Source organism: Anomaloglossus baeobatrachus, chromosome 3 (genome assembly GCF_048569485.1).
Source record: "Anomaloglossus baeobatrachus isolate aAnoBae1 chromosome 3, aAnoBae1.hap1, whole genome shotgun sequence".
Lineage (NCBI taxonomy): Eukaryota > Metazoa > Chordata > Amphibia > Anura > Aromobatidae > Anomaloglossus > Anomaloglossus baeobatrachus.
Window position 1 is genome coordinate 3192555 of NC_134355.1, and position 17890 is coordinate 3210444.

The 17890-nt window shown below is 45.9% G+C and overlaps 1 protein-coding gene across 1 annotated transcript in view; it reads left to right on the forward strand.

Annotated features, from left to right (window-relative positions):
* The first annotated feature begins 6704 nt into the window (after positions 1 to 6704).
* The window catches only part of ABCC10 (ATP binding cassette subfamily C member 10), an 89672-nt gene continuing 78486 nt past the window's right edge, over positions 6705 to 17890 (forward strand). Inside the window, exon 1 of the mRNA XM_075338947.1 lies at positions 6705 to 6788. The gene's annotated coding sequence lies outside the window, so the exon portion shown is untranslated. The remainder of the gene's footprint in view (positions 6789 to 17890) is intronic.

The following is a 17890-nucleotide window of genomic DNA, read 5'->3' on the forward strand; positions in this document are numbered from 1 at the left end:
TACCAATGAACAGAAAACAAGAATTATAACAAATTCAACAAGCCACAAACACATGGACCCAAAGGAGCAATACTCCAAACATAGCTGCAGGGGGTTCCTCAACCATCCACTGAGGGGGAAAATCCCTGCAAGCGAATAAACTGAAACCAACCACAGCAAATGACAAACCCAGAAAAGCAAAAGAACCAGGCAATAAATAAAGAGCAAGCACTTATCTGGGGAAGATGTGGTGTAGAGCAGGATTAAGCAGGCTGGAGATACAAAGAACAACTGACATCCGGCAACAGCCTGCAATCAGACCAGGACTTAAATAAGCAGAGAGTTAGCAAAGGAAACACCCACTGCACAACACACCTGGTCCCTGTCCAAACCCTTCCTGGCCACCAGAGGGAGCCTCACAGCAGCCAAAACATAACTAACATTCACAACAGGTGACAATGGTGACTGCGCTCAGTGCTGCCCTCTGCTGCTCCGGTGCTTAGTTACACTGGTGACTGCGCTCAGTGCTGCCCTCTGCTGTTCCGGTGCTTAGTTACACAGGTGACACTGGTGACTGCGCTGAGTGCTGCCCTCTGCTGCTCCAGTGCTTAGTTACACTGGTGACTGCGCTCAGTGCTGCCCTCTGCTGCTCTGGTGCTTAGTTACACAGGTGACTGCGCTCAGTGCTGCCCTCTGCTGCTCCGGTGCTTAGTTACACTGGTGACTGCGCTCAGTGCTGCCCTCTGCTGCTCTGGTGCTTAGTTACACAGGTGACTGCGCTCAGTGCTGCCCTCTGCTGCTCCGGTGCTTAGTTACACAGGTGACACTGGTGACTGCGCTGAGTGCTGCCCTCTGCTGCTCCGGTGCTTAGTTACACTGGTGACACTGGTGTCTGCGCTCAGTGCTGCCCTCTGCTGCTCCGGTGCTTAGTTACACTGGTGACACTGGTGTCTGCGCTCAGTGCTGCCCTCTGCTGCTCCGGTGCTTAGTTACACAGGTGACACTGGTGTCTGCGCTCAGTGCTGCCCTCTGCTGCTCCGGTGCTTAGTTACACTGGTGACTGCGCTCAGTGCTGCCCTCTGCTGTTCCGGTGCTTAGTTACACAGGTGACGCTGGTGACTGCGCTCAGTGCTGCCCTCTGCTGTTCTGGTGCTTAGTTACACAGGTGACACTGGTGACTGCGCTCAGTGCTGCCCTCTGCTGCTCCGGTGCTTAGTTACACAGGTGACTGCGCTCAGTGCTGCCCTCTGCTGTTCCGGTGCTTAGTTACACAGGTGACGCTGGTGACTGCACTCAGTGCTGCCCTCTGCTGCTCCGGTGCTTAGTTACACAGGTGACGCTGGTGACTGCACTCAGTGCTGCCCTCTGCTGCTCCGGTGCTTAGTTACACAGGTGACGCTGGTGACTGCACTCAGTGCTGCCCTCTGCTGTTCCGGTGCTTAGTTACACAGGTGACGCTGGTGACTGCACTCAGTGCTGCCCTCTGCTGCTCCGGTGCTTAGTTACACAGGTGACGCTGGTGACTGCGCTCAGTGCTGCCCTCTGCTGCTCCGGTGCTTAGGGGGGTTACGGTTGTTGCTAAATCCCAGTGGGTAGAAGGACCCCGTGCACCCCCCCTCCCCATCTGTGGCTTTGCCCCCCTGCATCCCCCCCTCATCTGTGGCTTTGCCCCCCTATATCCCTCCCTCATCTGTGGCTTTGCCCCCCCTGCACTGCCCCCCATTTGTGGCTTTGCCCCCCCTGCAATCCCCCCCCCTCATTTGTGGCTTTGTCCCCCCTGCAATCCCCCCTCATCTGTGGCTTTGCCCCCCCTGCAATCCCCCCCCCCCTCATCTGTGGCTTTGCCCCCCCCCCCGGATCTCCCCCTCATCTGTGGCTTTGCCCCCCCTGCATCACCCCCTCATCTGTGGCTTTGCCCCCCTGCACTCCCCCATCTGTGGCTTCGCCCCCCACATCTGGAGCTCTTCCCCCCACACACCCCGCTTCTATTATAATCACTCCTATGCCCATGTGGACTTAAAATACTTATGTATCTTCCTGGTATCTTTAGTTAAAAGAAATAAAGTTTTGTTACCGTGTTACTCAGTTGAAACATGACTGCTCGCTGTCAGTGAGAGACGCACGGTTAGAATGTTGTAGATGTGATACCTTGTAATGGCGACTATAATAAAGAGGTCACAGAGCAGCCTCCAGACTCCTCCGGTCTCTTCATCAGGCGAGGTGTAACAGAGCAGCCTCCAGACTCCTCCGGTCTCTTCATCAGGCAGGGTGTAACAGAGCAGCCTCCAGACTCCTCCGGTCTCTTCATCAGGCGAGGTATAACAGAGCAGCCTCCAGACTCCTCCGGTCTCTTCATCAGGCGAGGTGTAACAGAGCAGCCTCCAGACTCCTCCGGTCTCTTCATCAGGAAGGGTGTAACAGAGCAGCCTCCAGACTCCTCCGGTCTCTTCATCAGGCGAGGTATAACAGAGCAGCCTCCAGACTCCTCCGGTCTCTTCATCAGGCGAGGTGTAACAGAGCAGCCTCCAGACTCCTCCGGTCTCTTCATCAGGCAGGGTGTAACAGAGCAGCCTCCAGACTCCTCCGGTCTCTTCATCAGGCGAGGTATAACAGAGCAGCCTCCAGACTCCTCCGGTCTCTTCATCAGGCGAGGTGTAACAGAGCAGCCTCCAGACTCCTCCGGTCTCTTCATCAGGCGAGGTGTAACAGAGCAGCCTCCAGACTCCTCCGGTCTCTTCATCAGGCGAGGTGTAACAGAGCAGTCTCCAGACTCCTCCGGTCTCTTCATCAGGCGAGGTGTAACAGAGCAGCCTCCAGACTCCTCCGGTCTCTTCATCAGGCGAGGTGTAACAGAGCAGCCTCCAGACTCCTCCGGTCTCTTCATCAGGCAGGGTGTAACAGAGCAGCCTCCAGACTCCTCCGGTCTCTTCATCAGGCGAGGTATAACAGTATCTGCAGGGACCGGAGGAGTCTGGAGGCTGCTCTGTTACACCTCGCCTGATGAAGAGACCGGAGGAGTCTGGAGGCTGCTCTGTTACACCTCGCCTGATGAAGAGACCGGAGGAGTCTGGAGGCTGCTCTGTTACACCTCGCCTGATGAAGAGACCGGAGGAGTCTGGAGGCTGCTCTGTTACACCCTGCCTGATGAAGAGACCGGAGGAGTCTGGAGGCTGCTCTGTTACACCTCGCCTGATGAAGAGACCGGAGGAGTCTGGAGGCTGCTCTGTTACACCTCGCCTGATGAAGAGACCGGAGGAGTCTGGAGGCTGCTCTGTTACACCTCGCCTGATGAAGAGACCGGAGGAGTCTGGAGGCTGCTCTGTTACACCCTGCCTGATGAAGAGACCGGAGGAGTCTGGAGGCTGCTCTGTTACACCCTGCCTGATGAAGAGACCGGAGGAGTCTGGAGGCTGCTCTGTTACACCCTGCCTGATGAAGAGACCGGAGGAGTCTGGAGGCTGCTCTGTTATACCTCGCCTGATGAAGAGACCGGAGGAGTCTGGAGGCTGCTCTGTTACACCCTGCCTGATGAAGAGACCGGAGGAGTCTGGAGGCTGCTCTGTTACACCTCGCCTGATGAAGAGACCGGAGGAGTCTGGAGGCTGCTCTGTTACACCCTGCCTGATGAAGAGACCGGAGGAGTCTGGAGGCTGCTCTGTTATACCTCGCCTGATGAAGAGACCGGAGGAGTCTGGAGGCTGCTCTGTTACACCTCGCCTGATGAAGAGACCGGAGGAGTCTGGAGGCTGCTCTGTTACACCCTGCCTGATGAAGAGACCGGAGGAGTCTGGAGGCTGCTCTGTTACACCTCGCCTGATGAAGAGACCGGAGGAGTCTGGAGGCTGCTCTGTTACACCTCGCCTGATGAAGAGACCGGAGGAGTCTGGAGGCTGCTCTGTTACACCCTGCCTGATGAAGAGACCGGAGGAGTCTGGAGGCTGCTCTGTTACACCTCGCCTGATGAAGAGACCGGAGGAGTCTGGAGGCTGCTCTGTTACACCCTGCCTGATGAAGAGACCGGAGGAGTCTGGAGGCTGCTCTGTTACACCTCGCCTGATGAAGAGACCGGAGGAGTCTGGAGGCTGCTCTGTTACACCCTGCCTGATGAAGAGACCGGAGGAGTCTGGAGGCTGCTCTGTTATACCTCGCCTGATGAAGAGACCGGAGGAGTCTGGAGGCTGCTCTGTTACACCTCGCCTGATGAAGAGACCGGAGGAGTCTGGAGGCTGCTCTGTTACACCTCGCCTGATGAAGAGACCGGAGGAGTCTGGAGGCTGCTCTGTTACACCTCGCCTGATGAAGAGACCGGAGGAGTCTGGAGGCTGCTCTGTTATACCTCGCCTGATGAAGAGACCGGAGGAGTCTGGAGGCTGCTCTGTTACACCCTGCCTGATGAAGAGACCGGAGGAGTCTGGAGGCTGCTCTGTTACACCTCGCCTGATGAAGAGACCGGAGGAGTCTGGAGGCTGCTCTGTTACACCTCGCCTGATGAAGAGACCGGAGGAGTCTGGAGGCTGCTCTGTTACACCTCGCCTGATGAAGAGACCGGAGGAGTCTGGAGGCTGCTCTGTTACACCCTGCCTGATGAAGAGACCGGAGGAGTCTGGAGGCTGCTCTGTTACACCCTGCCTGATGAAGAGACCGGAGGAGTCTGGAGGCTGCTCTGTTACACCCTGCCTGATGAAGAGACCGGAGGAGTCTGGAGGCTGCTCTGTTATACCTCGCCTGATGAAGAGACCGGAGGAGTCTGGAGGCTGCTCTGTTACACCCTGCCTGATGAAGAGACCGGAGGAGTCTGGAGGCTGCTCTGTTACACCTCGCCTGATGAAGAGACCGGAGGAGTCTGGAGGCTGCTCTGTTACACCCTGCCTGATGAAGAGACCGGAGGAGTCTGGAGGCTGCTCTGTTATACCTCGCCTGATGAAGAGACCGGAGGAGTCTGGAGGCTGCTCTGTTACACCTCGCCTGATGAAGAGACCGGAGGAGTCTGGAGGCTGCTCTGTTACACCCTGCCTGATGAAGAGACCGGAGGAGTCTGGAGGCTGCTCTGTTACACCTCGCCTGATGAAGAGACCGGAGGAGTCTGGAGGCTGCTCTGTTACACCTCGCCTGATGAAGAGACCGGAGGAGTCTGGAGGCTGCTCTGTTACACCCTGCCTGATGAAGAGACCGGAGGAGTCTGGAGGCTGCTCTGTTACACCTCGCCTGATGAAGAGACCGGAGGAGTCTGGAGGCTGCTCTGTTACACCCTGCCTGATGAAGAGACCGGAGGAGTCTGGAGGCTGCTCTGTTACACCTCGCCTGATGAAGAGACCGGAGGAGTCTGGAGGCTGCTCTGTTACACCCTGCCTGATGAAGAGACCGGAGGAGTCTGGAGGCTGCTCTGTTATACCTCGCCTGATGAAGAGACCGGAGGAGTCTGGAGGCTGCTCTGTTACACCTCGCCTGATGAAGAGACCGGAGGAGTCTGGAGGCTGCTCTGTTACACCTCGCCTGATGAAGAGACCGGAGGAGTCTGGAGGCTGCTCTGTTACACCTCGCCTGATGAAGAGACCGGAGGAGTCTGGAGGCTGCTCTGTTATACCTCGCCTGATGAAGAGACCGGAGGAGTCTGGAGGCTGCTCTGTTATACCTCGCCTGATGAAGAGACTGGAGGAGTCTGGAGGCTGCTCTGTTATACCTCGCCTGATGAAGAGACCGGAGGAGTCTGGAGGCTGCTCTGTTACACCTCGCCTGATGAAGAGACCGGAGGAGTCTGGAGGCTGCTCTGTTATACCTCGCCTGATGAAGAGACTGGAGGAGTCTGGAGGCTGCTCTGTTACACCTCGCCTGATGAAGAGACCGGAGGAGTCTGGAGGCTGCTCTGTTACACCTCGCCTGATGAAGAGACTGGAGGAGTCTGGAGGCTGCTCTGTTATACCTCGCCTGATGAAGAGACCGGAGGAGTCTGGAGGCTGCTCTGTTACACCTCGCCTGATGAAGAGACCGGAGGAGTCTGGAGGCTGCTCTGTTACACCTCGCCTGATGAAGAGACCGGAGGAGTCTGGAGGCTGCTCTGTTACACCCTGCCTGATGAAGAGACCGGAGGAGTCTGGAGGCTGCTCTGTTACACCCTGCCTGATGAAGAGACCGGAGGAGTCTGGAGGCTGCTCTGTTACACCTCGCCTGATGAAGAGACCGGAGGAGTCTGGAGGCTGCTCTGTTACACCTCGCCTGATGAAGAGACCGGAGGAGTCTGGAGGCTGCTCTGTTACACCCTGCCTGATGAAGAGACCGGAGGAGTCTGGAGGCTGCTCTGTTACACCCTGCCTGATGAAGAGACCGGAGGAGTCTGGAGGCTGCTCTGTTACACCCTGCCTGATGAAGAGACCGGAGGAGTCTGGAGGCTGCTCTGTTACACCCTGCCTGATGAAGAGACCGGAGGAGTCTGGAGGCTGCTCTGTTACACCTCGCCTGATGAAGAGACCGGAGGAGTCTGGAGGCTGCTCTGTTACACCCTGCCTGATGAAGAGACCGGAGGAGTCTGGAGGCTGCTCTGTGACATCTTTATTATAGTCGCCATTACAAGGTATCACATCTACAACATCGTGCGCCTCTCACTGACAGCGAGCAGTCATGTGTCTGCCATGTCGGCCGAGGCCACGCCCCTTTCTGGTCACATGGGCGTGACGTCACCAGAGGTGCCCTGGCCACTCGGATTTAGTGTTACTTCTGGTGCATCAGATATCATCGTCCCGGGAAACTCCCTGCTCTGCTCAGCAGTTCCGCTGCCATGAACTGACCGGATACCTGGAGAAGCAAGGGCTGAGGTGAAGGGTCCTATATAATCTACAGGGGGGAATCTGTGCGGTCTAACAGGATGTGACGTACAGGATATAGTGTGATATACAGGATATAGTGTGATATACAGGATATAGTGTGATATACAGGATATAGTGTGATATACAGGATATAGTGTGATATACAGGATATAGTGTGATATACAGGATATAGTGTGATATACAGGATATAGTGTGATATCTTATACTGGATATAGTGTGATATACAGGATATAATGTGATATACAGGATATAGTGTGATATACAGGATATAGTGTGATATCTTATACTGGATATAGTGTGATATACAGGATATAGTGTGATATGCAGGATATAGTGTGATATCTTATACTGGATATAATGTGATATACAGGATATAGTGTGATATCTTATACTGGATATAGTGTGATATACAGGATATAGTGTGATATGCAGGATATAGTGTGATATCTTATACTGGATATAGTGTGATATGCAGGATATAGTGTGATATCTTATACTGGATATAGTGTGATATGCAGGATATAGTGTGATATGCAGGATATAGTGTGCAGGATATAGTGTGATATACAGGATATAGTGTGATATGCAGGATATAGTGTGATATGCAGGATATAGTGTGCAGGATATAGTGTGATATACAAGATATAGTGTGATATGTCATATACAGCCGGATATAGTGTGATATGCAGGATATAGTGTGATATGCAGGATATAGTGTGCAGGATATAGTGTGATATACAGGATATAGTGTAATATACAGGCTATAGTGTGCAGGATATAGTGTGATATACAGGATATAGTGTGATATACAGGATATAGTGTGATATACAGGATATAGTGTACAGGATATAGTGTGATATACAGGATATAGTGTGATATACAGGATATAGTGTGATATACAGGATATAGTGTGATATACAGGATATAGTGTGATATACAGGATATAGTGTGCAGGATATAGTGTACAGGATATAGTGTGATATACAGGATATAGTGTGATATACAGGATATAGTGTGATATACAGGATATAGTGATATACAGGATATAGTGTACAGGATATAGTGTGATATACAGGATATAGTGTGATATACAGGATATAGTGTGATATACAGGATATAGTGATATACAGGATATAGTGTGATATACAGGATATAGTGTACAGGATATAGTGTGCGAGATATAGTGTGATATGCAGGATATAGTGTGATGTGCAGGATATAGTGTGCAGGATATAGTGATATACAGGATATAGTGTGATGTGCAGGATATAGTGTGCAGGATATAGTGATATACAGGATATAGTGTGATATACAGGATATAGTGATATACTGGATATAGTGTGATGTGCAGGATATAGTGTACAGGATATAGTGATATACTGGATATAGTGTGATATACAGGATATAGTGTGATATACAGGATATAGTGTGATATACAGGATATAGTGTGCAGGATATAGTGTGCAGGATATAGTGTGATATACAGGATATAGTGTGATATACAGGATATAGTGTGATATACAGGATATAGTGTGATATACAGGATATAGTGTGATATACAGGATATAGTGTACAGGATATAGTGTGCGAGATATAGTGTGATATGCAGGATATAGTGTGATGTGCAGAATATAGTGTGCAGGATATAGTGTGCAGGATATAGTGATATGCAGGATATAGTGTGATATACTGGATATAGTGTGCAGGATATAGTGATATACAGGATATAGTGTGATGTGCAGGATATAGTGTACAGGATATAGTGATATACTGGATATAGTGTGATGTGCAGGATATAGTGTACAGGATATAGTGATATACTGGATATAGTGTGATGTGCAGGATATAGTGTGATATACAGGATATAGTGTGATGTGCAGGATATAGTGTACAGGATATAGTGATATACTGGATATAGTGTGATGTGCAGGATATAGTGTACAGGATATAGTGATATACTGGATATAGTGTGATATACAGGATATAGTGTGATATACAGGATATAGTGTGCAGGATATAGTGTGATATACAGGATATAGTGTACAGGATATAGTGTGATATGCAGGATATAGTGTGCGGGATATAGTGTGATATACAGGATATAGTGTGCAGGATATAGTGTGCAGGATATAGTGTGCGGGATATAGTGTGCGGGATATAGTGTGATATACAGGTTATAGTGTGCAGGATATAGTGTGCAGGATATAGTGTGCAGGATATAGTGTGATATGCAGGATATAGTGTGCAGGATATAGTGTGCAGGATATAGTGTGCAGGATATAGTGTGCAGGATATAGTGTGCGGGATATAGTGTGATATACAGGTTATAGTGTGCAGGATATAGTGTGCGGGATATAGTGTGCGGGATATAGTGTGCGGGATATAGTGTGCGGTATATAGTGTGCGGTATATAGTGTGCGGTATATAGTGTGCGGGATATAGTGTGCGGGATATAGTGTGCGGGATATAGTGTGCGGGATATAGTGTGCGGGATATAGTGTGCGGGATATAGTGTGCGGGATATAGTGTGCAGGATATAGTGTGATATACAGGATATAGTGTGATATACAGGATATAGTGTGATATACTGGATATAGTGTGATATACAGGATATAGTGTGATATGCAGGATATAGTGTGATATGCAGGATATAGTGTGCAGGATATAGTGTGATATACAGGATATAGTGTGATATGTCATATACAGCCGGATATAGTGTGATATACTGGATATAGTGTGATATGCAGGATATAGTGTGATATGCAGGATATAGTGTGATATGCAGGATATAGTGTGCAGGATATAGTGTGATATACAGGATATAGTGTAATATACAGGCTATAGTGTGCAGGATATAGTGTGATATACAGGATATAGTGTGATATACAGGATATAGTGTGATATACAGGATATAGTGTGCAGGATATAGTGTACAGGATATAGTGTGATATACAGGATATAGTGTGATATACAGGATATAGTGTGATATACAGGATATAGTGTGATATACAGGATATAGTGTGCAGGATATAGTGTACAGGATATAGTGTGATATACAGGATATAGTGTGATATACAGGATATAGTGTGATATACAGGATATAGTGATATACAGGATATAGTGTACAGGATATAGTGTGATATACAGGATATAGTGTGATATACAGGATATAGTGATATACAGGATATAGTGTGATATACAGGATATAGTGTACAGGATATAGTGTGCGAGATATAGTGTGATATGCAGGATATAGTGTGATGTGCAGGATATAGTGTGCAGGATATAGTGATATACTGGATATAGTGTGATGTGCAGGATATAGTGTACAGGATATAGTGATATACTGGATATAGTGTGATATACAGGATATAGTGTGATATACAGGATATAGTGTGATATACAGGATATAGTGTGCAGGATATAGTGTGCAGGATATAGTGTGATATACAGGATATAGTGTGATATACAGGATATAGTGTACAGGATATAGTGTGCGAGATATAGTGTGATATGCAGGATATAGTGTGATGTGCAGAATATAGTGTGCAGGATATAGTGATATACAGGATATAGTGTGATGTGCAGGATATAGTGTACAGGATATAGTGATATACTGGATATAGTGTGATGTGCAGGATATAGTGTACAGGATATAGTGATATACTGGATATAGTGTGATGTGCAGGATATAGTGTGATATACAGGATATAGTGTGATGTGCAGGATATAGTGTACAGGATATAGTGATATACTGGATATAGTGTGATGTGCAGGATATAGTGTACAGGATATAGTGATATACTGGATATAGTGTGATATACAGGATATAGTGTGATATACAGGATATAGTGTGCAGGATATAGTGTGATATACAGGATATAGTGTACAGGATATAGTGTGATATGCAGGATATAGTGTGCGGGATATAGTGTGATATACAGGATATAGTGTGCAGGATATAGTGTGCAGGATATAGTGTGCGGGATATAGTGTGCGGGATATAGTGTGATATACAGGTTATAGTGTGCAGGATATAGTGTGCAGGATATAGTGTGCAGGATATAGTGTGATATGCAGGATATAGTGTGCAGGATATAGTGTGCAGGATATAGTGTGCGGGATATAGTGTGATATACAGGTTATAGTGTGCAGGATATAGTGTGCGGGATATAGTGTGCGGGATATAGTGTGCGGGATATAGTGTGCGGGATATAGTGTGCGGTATATAGTGTGCGGGATATAGTGTGCGGGATATAGTGTGCGGGATATAGTGTGCGGGATATAGTGTGCGGGATATAGTGTGCGGGATATAGTGTGCGGGATATAGTGTGCAGGATATAGTGTGCGGGATATAGTGTGATATACAGGATATAGTGTGCGGGATATAGTGTGCGGGATATAGTGTGCGGGATATAGTGTGCAGGATATAGTATGCAGGATATAGTGTGCAGGATATAGTGTGATATACAGGATATAGTGTGCAGGATATAGTGTGATATACAGGATATAGTGTGCAGGATATAGTGTGATATACAGGATATAGTGTACAGGATATAGTGTGCAGGATATAGTGTACAGGATATAGTGTGCGGGATATAGTGTGATATACAGGATATAGTGTGCAGGATATAGTGTGATATACAGGATATAGTGTGCAGGATATAGTGTACAGGATATAGTGTGCGGGATATAGTGTGATATACAGGATATAGTGTACAGAATATAGTGTGCGGGATATAGTGTGCAGGATATAGTGTGATATGCAGGATATAGTGTGCAGGATATAGTATGCAGGATATAGTGTGCAGGATATAGTGTGCAGGATATAGTGTGCAGGATATAGTGTGCAGGATATAGTGTGATATACAGGATATAGTGTGCAGGATATAGTGTGATATACAGGATATAGTGTGCAGGATATAGTGTGATATACAGGATATAGTGTGCAGGATATAGTGTGATATACAGGATATAGTGTGCAGGATATAGTGTGCAGGATATAGTGTGATATACAGGATATAGTGTGCAGGATATAGTGTGATATACAGGATATAGTGTGATATGTCATATACAGCCGGATATAGTGTGATATACTGGATATAGTGTGATATACAGGATATAGTGTGATATGTCATATACAGCCGGATATAGTGTGATATACTGGATATAGTGTGATATGCAGGATATAGTGTGATATGCAGGATATAGTGTGCAGGATATAGTGTGATATACAGGATATAGTGTAATATACAGGCTATAGTGTGCAGGATATAGTGTGATATACAGGATATAGTGTGATATGCAGGATATAGTGTGATATACAGGATATAGTGTGCAGGATATAGTGTGATATACAGGATATAGTGTAATATACAGGATATAGTGTGGTATACAGGATATAGTGTGATATGTCATATACAGCCGGATATAGTGTGATATACAGGATATAGTGTGATATACTGGATATAGTGTGATATACTGGATATAGTGTGATATGTCATACAGGATATAGTGTGATATACTGGATATAGTGTGATATGTCATACAGGATATAGTGTGATATACTGGATATAGTGTGATATGTCATACAGGATATAGTGTGATATACTGGATATAGTGTGATATACAGGATATAGTGTGATATGTCATATACAGCCGGATATAGTGTGATATACAGGATATGGTGTGATATACAGGATATAGTGTGATATACTGGATATAGTGTGATATACTGGATATAGTGTGATATAGTGTGATATACTGGATATAGTGTGATATGTCATACAGGATATACAGGATATAGTGTGATATACAGGATATAGTGTGATATACAGGATATAGTGTGATATACAGGATATAGTGTGATATACTGGATATAGTGTGATATACAGGATATAGTGTGATATGTCATATACAGCCGGATATAGTGTGATATACAGGATATAGTGTGATATGTCATATACAGCCGGATATAGTGTGATATACTGGATATAGTGTGATATGTCATACAGGATATAGTGTGATATACTGGATATAGTGTGATATACAGGATATAGTGTGATATGTCATACAGGATATAGTGTGATATACTGGATATAGTGTGATATACTGGATATAGTGTGATATGTCATACAGGATATAGTGTGATATACTGGATATAGTGTGATATGTCATACAGGATATAGTGTGATATACTGGATATAGTGTGATATACTGGATATAGTGTGATATGCCATACAGGATATAGTGTGATATACTGGATATAGTGTGATATGTCATACAGGATATAGTGTGATATACAGGATATAATGTGATATACAGGATATAGTGTGATATACAGGATATAATGTGATATACAGGATATAGTGTGATATACAGGATATAGTGTGATATACAGGATATAGTGTGATATACAGGATATAGTGTGCAGGATATAGTGTGCAGGATATAGTGTGCAGGATATAGTGTGATATACTGGATATAGTGTGATATGCAGGATATAGTGTGATATGTCATACAGGATATAGTGTGATATACTGGATATAGTGTGATATGTCATACAGGATATAGTGTGATATACAGGATATAGTGTGATATGTCATATACAGCCGGATATAGTGTGATATACTGGATATAGTGTGATATGTCATACAGGATATAGTGTGATATACTGGATATAGTGTGATAACTGGATATAGTGTGATATACAGGATATAGTGTGATATACTGGATATAGTGTGATATACTGGATATAGTGTGATATGTCATACAGGATATACAGGATATAGTGTGATATACAGGATATAGTGTGATATACAGGATATAGTGTGATATACTGGATATAGTGTGATATAGTGTGATATGTCATACAGGATATAGTGTGATATACATGACTGATGGACTAGTGAATTGCGCTCCTGGTAATCTAATAAATAAGACACCACACACTGCGTGACATGGATTAAAATTTTGGCCACAGCAGCCCTTTATTTTAATAAGAAAAAACATCAATAAGAAAAAACAAGATTATCGGCCCAGAGATGTGGTTGTTATAAATCCCAGCCCCATATCCCCCTCCGCCGTGTACACCTAGCTCAAGGGGGAATCTGGGTATACCCCTTGATCATTTTCCTTGTGTCCGCTGAGCTCCTCCCCAGGGACCCATCTATTCCACTGTCCACTGAGCTCCTCCCCAGGGACCCATATTCCACTGTCCGCTGAGCTCTGGCCCAGGGACCCCATTAAAAACATAATTCTCCAACCAACAAAGAGGGGGTTTAAACAACCACATCCCGCCGCCGCCAAATGCTGCTGTAACATACAATATTAAAATGTTAATACAATATTAATATGTTGATATGACATTGTCAATTTGGATACATTACTGATAACAATTGATACAATACGATACAATACTAATAATGTTGATAAAATACCGATGATGTTGAATACCGATAACATTGTTAGAATATTGACAGTGTTGCAAAGTCCTGATATTGATACATTTCCCTTTATTATAGGGAGGGTGGGTGGGACAACTGCTTGTTCAGTCTTTAAGTCCAGGACAAAGGAATGACACCTTAACATGGGACCTATTTCTTATATGGCCCCTGCCCCCATCTCTCCTCCTGCTCGCCCACCACCACATTCCTTAGGTAAAAACCCCCATCCCTTACTCCTTAACCCTTTCCTGGATCTATCACTGCCTCAGTCATGTACGTTACGTCTATCTGCCTTCACTCTGCTTGACTGATGGACTAGTGAATTGCGCTCCTGGTAATCTAATAAATAAGACACCACACACTGCGTGACATGGATTAAAATTTTGGCCACAGCAGCCCTTTATTTTAATAAGAAAAAACATCAATAAGAAAAAACAAGATTATCGGCCCAGAGATGTGGTTGTTATAAATCCCAGCCCCATATCCCCCTCCGCCGTGTACACCTAGCTCAAGGGGGAATCTGGGTATACCCCTTGATCATTTTCCTTGTGTCCGCTGAGCTCCTCCCCAGGGACCCATCTATTCCACTGTCCACTGAGCTCCTCCCCAGGGACCCATATTCCACTGTCCGCTGAGCTCTGGCCCAGGGACCCCATTAAAAACATAATTCTCCAACCAACAAAGAGGGGGTTTAAACAACCACATCCCGCCAAGACTCGCTCTTGTGACACCTTACAAGAGTGAGTTCCTCCACAACTTAATGGCTCGTTCTACTCCTTCTTGTATTCCCAACATCCATATATCAATGCCAATGTCATTAAGATGTACCTTATCATCTCTCCAAAAATGTTCCTTTGTATTTTCCAGCATCTGGTGACGTATGGCCACCCCTCCGTTTTCCAACACAAATTTTGTTATTTTTTTATTAACCTTTATCCTTGTATTATTGATGCGAGCCACTGATCGCGCTGTTCTCCACATTTGTCTAGCTACTATATCCGACCAGACCCCCACTGTTTCTGGGTAAGACCTCCATAAATTCAACATATCAAGCTTTATGTTCCTAACTAAATGTCTTGATGTTCTTATTGCTAAATCATTACCACCTAAATGGATAAGTAAGACGTCCGGGGGGCGGTAGAACTCCACATGATACTGGATTTCTTTTAACAGCTGATGCCACTGCATTCCCCTCTTTCCTATCCATGTCACCCGTGCCAAGGAACTGGGCAACCCCAACTGTTTGCCATTAGGCCTGACTGCTGCACGTAAGGCCCCCCAAAAAACAAATGAATGTCCCATGATCCAAACCAGGCATTGCTGTTCAGCTAAAACAAAAAACAAAAACACAATTATCACACAATTGTCTAAATGAAGACACAACTACTATAAGATTACCACAATGTACACATATATATATATACATGTACGCCATTTATAATAAATGTAATCGAATGTAACTCTTAAATCTGCTCGATTCCCATCTCCCGATTTTTTTAACTATGTCAGGCTCTAAGCCCCATCTAGCAGCTTCTGTGGCTGCTCCTATCCTAAATGAGTGTGAAGTGAATGCGTTTGGAGACTCTCCCAATATTGTCAGGCATTTTTTAAGAACTGCTGTGAATTGAAATTGTGACAATGACTTACAATCCTCATGAATTAGTAATGAACTTTGGATATTTGGCCTTCTTGAGACATAGTTTCTAAAACAGATGACCGGGCAGGCCCTGGACCCGCTTAAAGGAAACAATGTGATCCATTTTCCTCTACCCTGTTGATCAGTTTTTGACTTTGCCAGAAAACATTCTAATCTGTCTGTGTACTGATGCACGTCCTCGGCTTGTAGACCCCCTCTGTCTGTGTACTGATGCACGTCCTCGGCTTGTAGACCCCCTCTGTCTGTGTACTGATGCACGTCCTCGGCTTGTAGACCCCCTCTGTCTGTGTACTGATGCATGTCCTCGGCTTGTAGACCCCTCTGTCTGTGTACTGATGCACGTCCTCGGCTTGTAGACCCCCACTTCTGGTGGAGCTACTCGCCACCAACTCGCTGATTCTAAAAGCGCCAAAAAAGGCCAGTGTGAATGCACAACTAAAGAGAAACACTTCAAAGGGACTGCTACAGACTCGGCCTCGTACACTCAGTATCTGCTGCAATAACTGGAAAGAAATCGGACGCCGTTTATCTCTGGTCTTCTTACAACTTTTCCTGTAACCCTTTAGGGCCTGCTTAACTAAAAAATGCTTTGTGTAATCAGTGAAGTCGTGCAACTTAAACCAAAAAGCTAATCCAGACATTTTACTATCAATACTGGACAATGAAGTACCGTCCACAAAGGCCCTGCTAATGTAAAATAACAACAAGGAAACATTGTCATGTAACCTGGCATCATGTCCCACTAGAGCACACAAGTCTTCCCATTCCCTCCATGCTGACTGGTACCTCTGCCATGTGCTTACACCCACAGACCGTTCTATCAGAGCGTATGCGGTGTCACTGGCAGTGACCACAGAAAATCCGGACACTTCTTGCCTTGTACCTCTGCCATCGGGGCTAACGAACGGAATCTGTCCCACTGAAAACGAGACAGAGCATCAGCCACAGAATTGCAAACACCGGGGACATGCACAGCTGTAATCTGACAATTTGACTTTAAACAGCGCAGCACTAGATGACGCAGCAACGTAACAACAGGCAGGGAAGAAGCTGATTGTTTGTTGATGACTTCTACAACTCCCAAGTTATCACAATGAAATCTCACTTTTCGGTTTTGGAAAATATTGTACCAAATTTCACAAGCAACCACTATGGGGAACAATTCAAGGAGTACTAAGTTTCGTGTTAACCCATTGTTTCTCCAACTCTCTGGCCACCTATCTGCACACCACTGTCCCGAACAATATGCACCAAAACCAGTTGACCCCGCTGCATCAGTGTGGATGTCTAGATCAAAATTTGAAACCGGTGGTCTGATCCACAATGACCTCCCATTAAACTCCATTAAGAACTGTTCCCATACCGCCAGATCGTCCTTTAATGTTCTAGCCAGCCGCACAAAGTGATGTGGAAAGGTTATGCCTGAGGTAGCTGCAGCTAGGCGCCTACAAAAAACTCTACCCATTGGAATAATGCGACACGCAAAGTTCATTTTCCCTAACAGCGATTGTAGATCCTTTAATCTGATCTTACGGTGAGATCTAGCTTCTCTGACTGCCTCCAGCAGATCACTGACCTTGTCATCCGGTAATCTGCACTCCATTGCTTCACTGTCAATCAAAATTCCTAAAAACTTGATAAGTGTAGACGGGCCTTCTGTTTTATCTGATGCTAACGGTACTCCAAAACACTTAAAAACCGACTGAATCGCTGCCAATAATGAAGCACAAACAAATGACTTTGGTGGACCAATACATAGGAAATCATCTAGATAATGCAGGACAGAACGCACGCCGGCTTCCTTCTTTACTACCCACTCCAAAAATGTGCTAAATGATTCAAACAAGGAGCATGAGATGGAGCAGCCCATCGGTAAACACAAGTCTACATAAAACCTGCCACTGACAACCCAAGAGATGGAAGCTTTCTGGATGGACTGGTAAGAGTCTAAAGGCAGCTTCAATGTCTGTTTTTGCCATTAAAGCTCC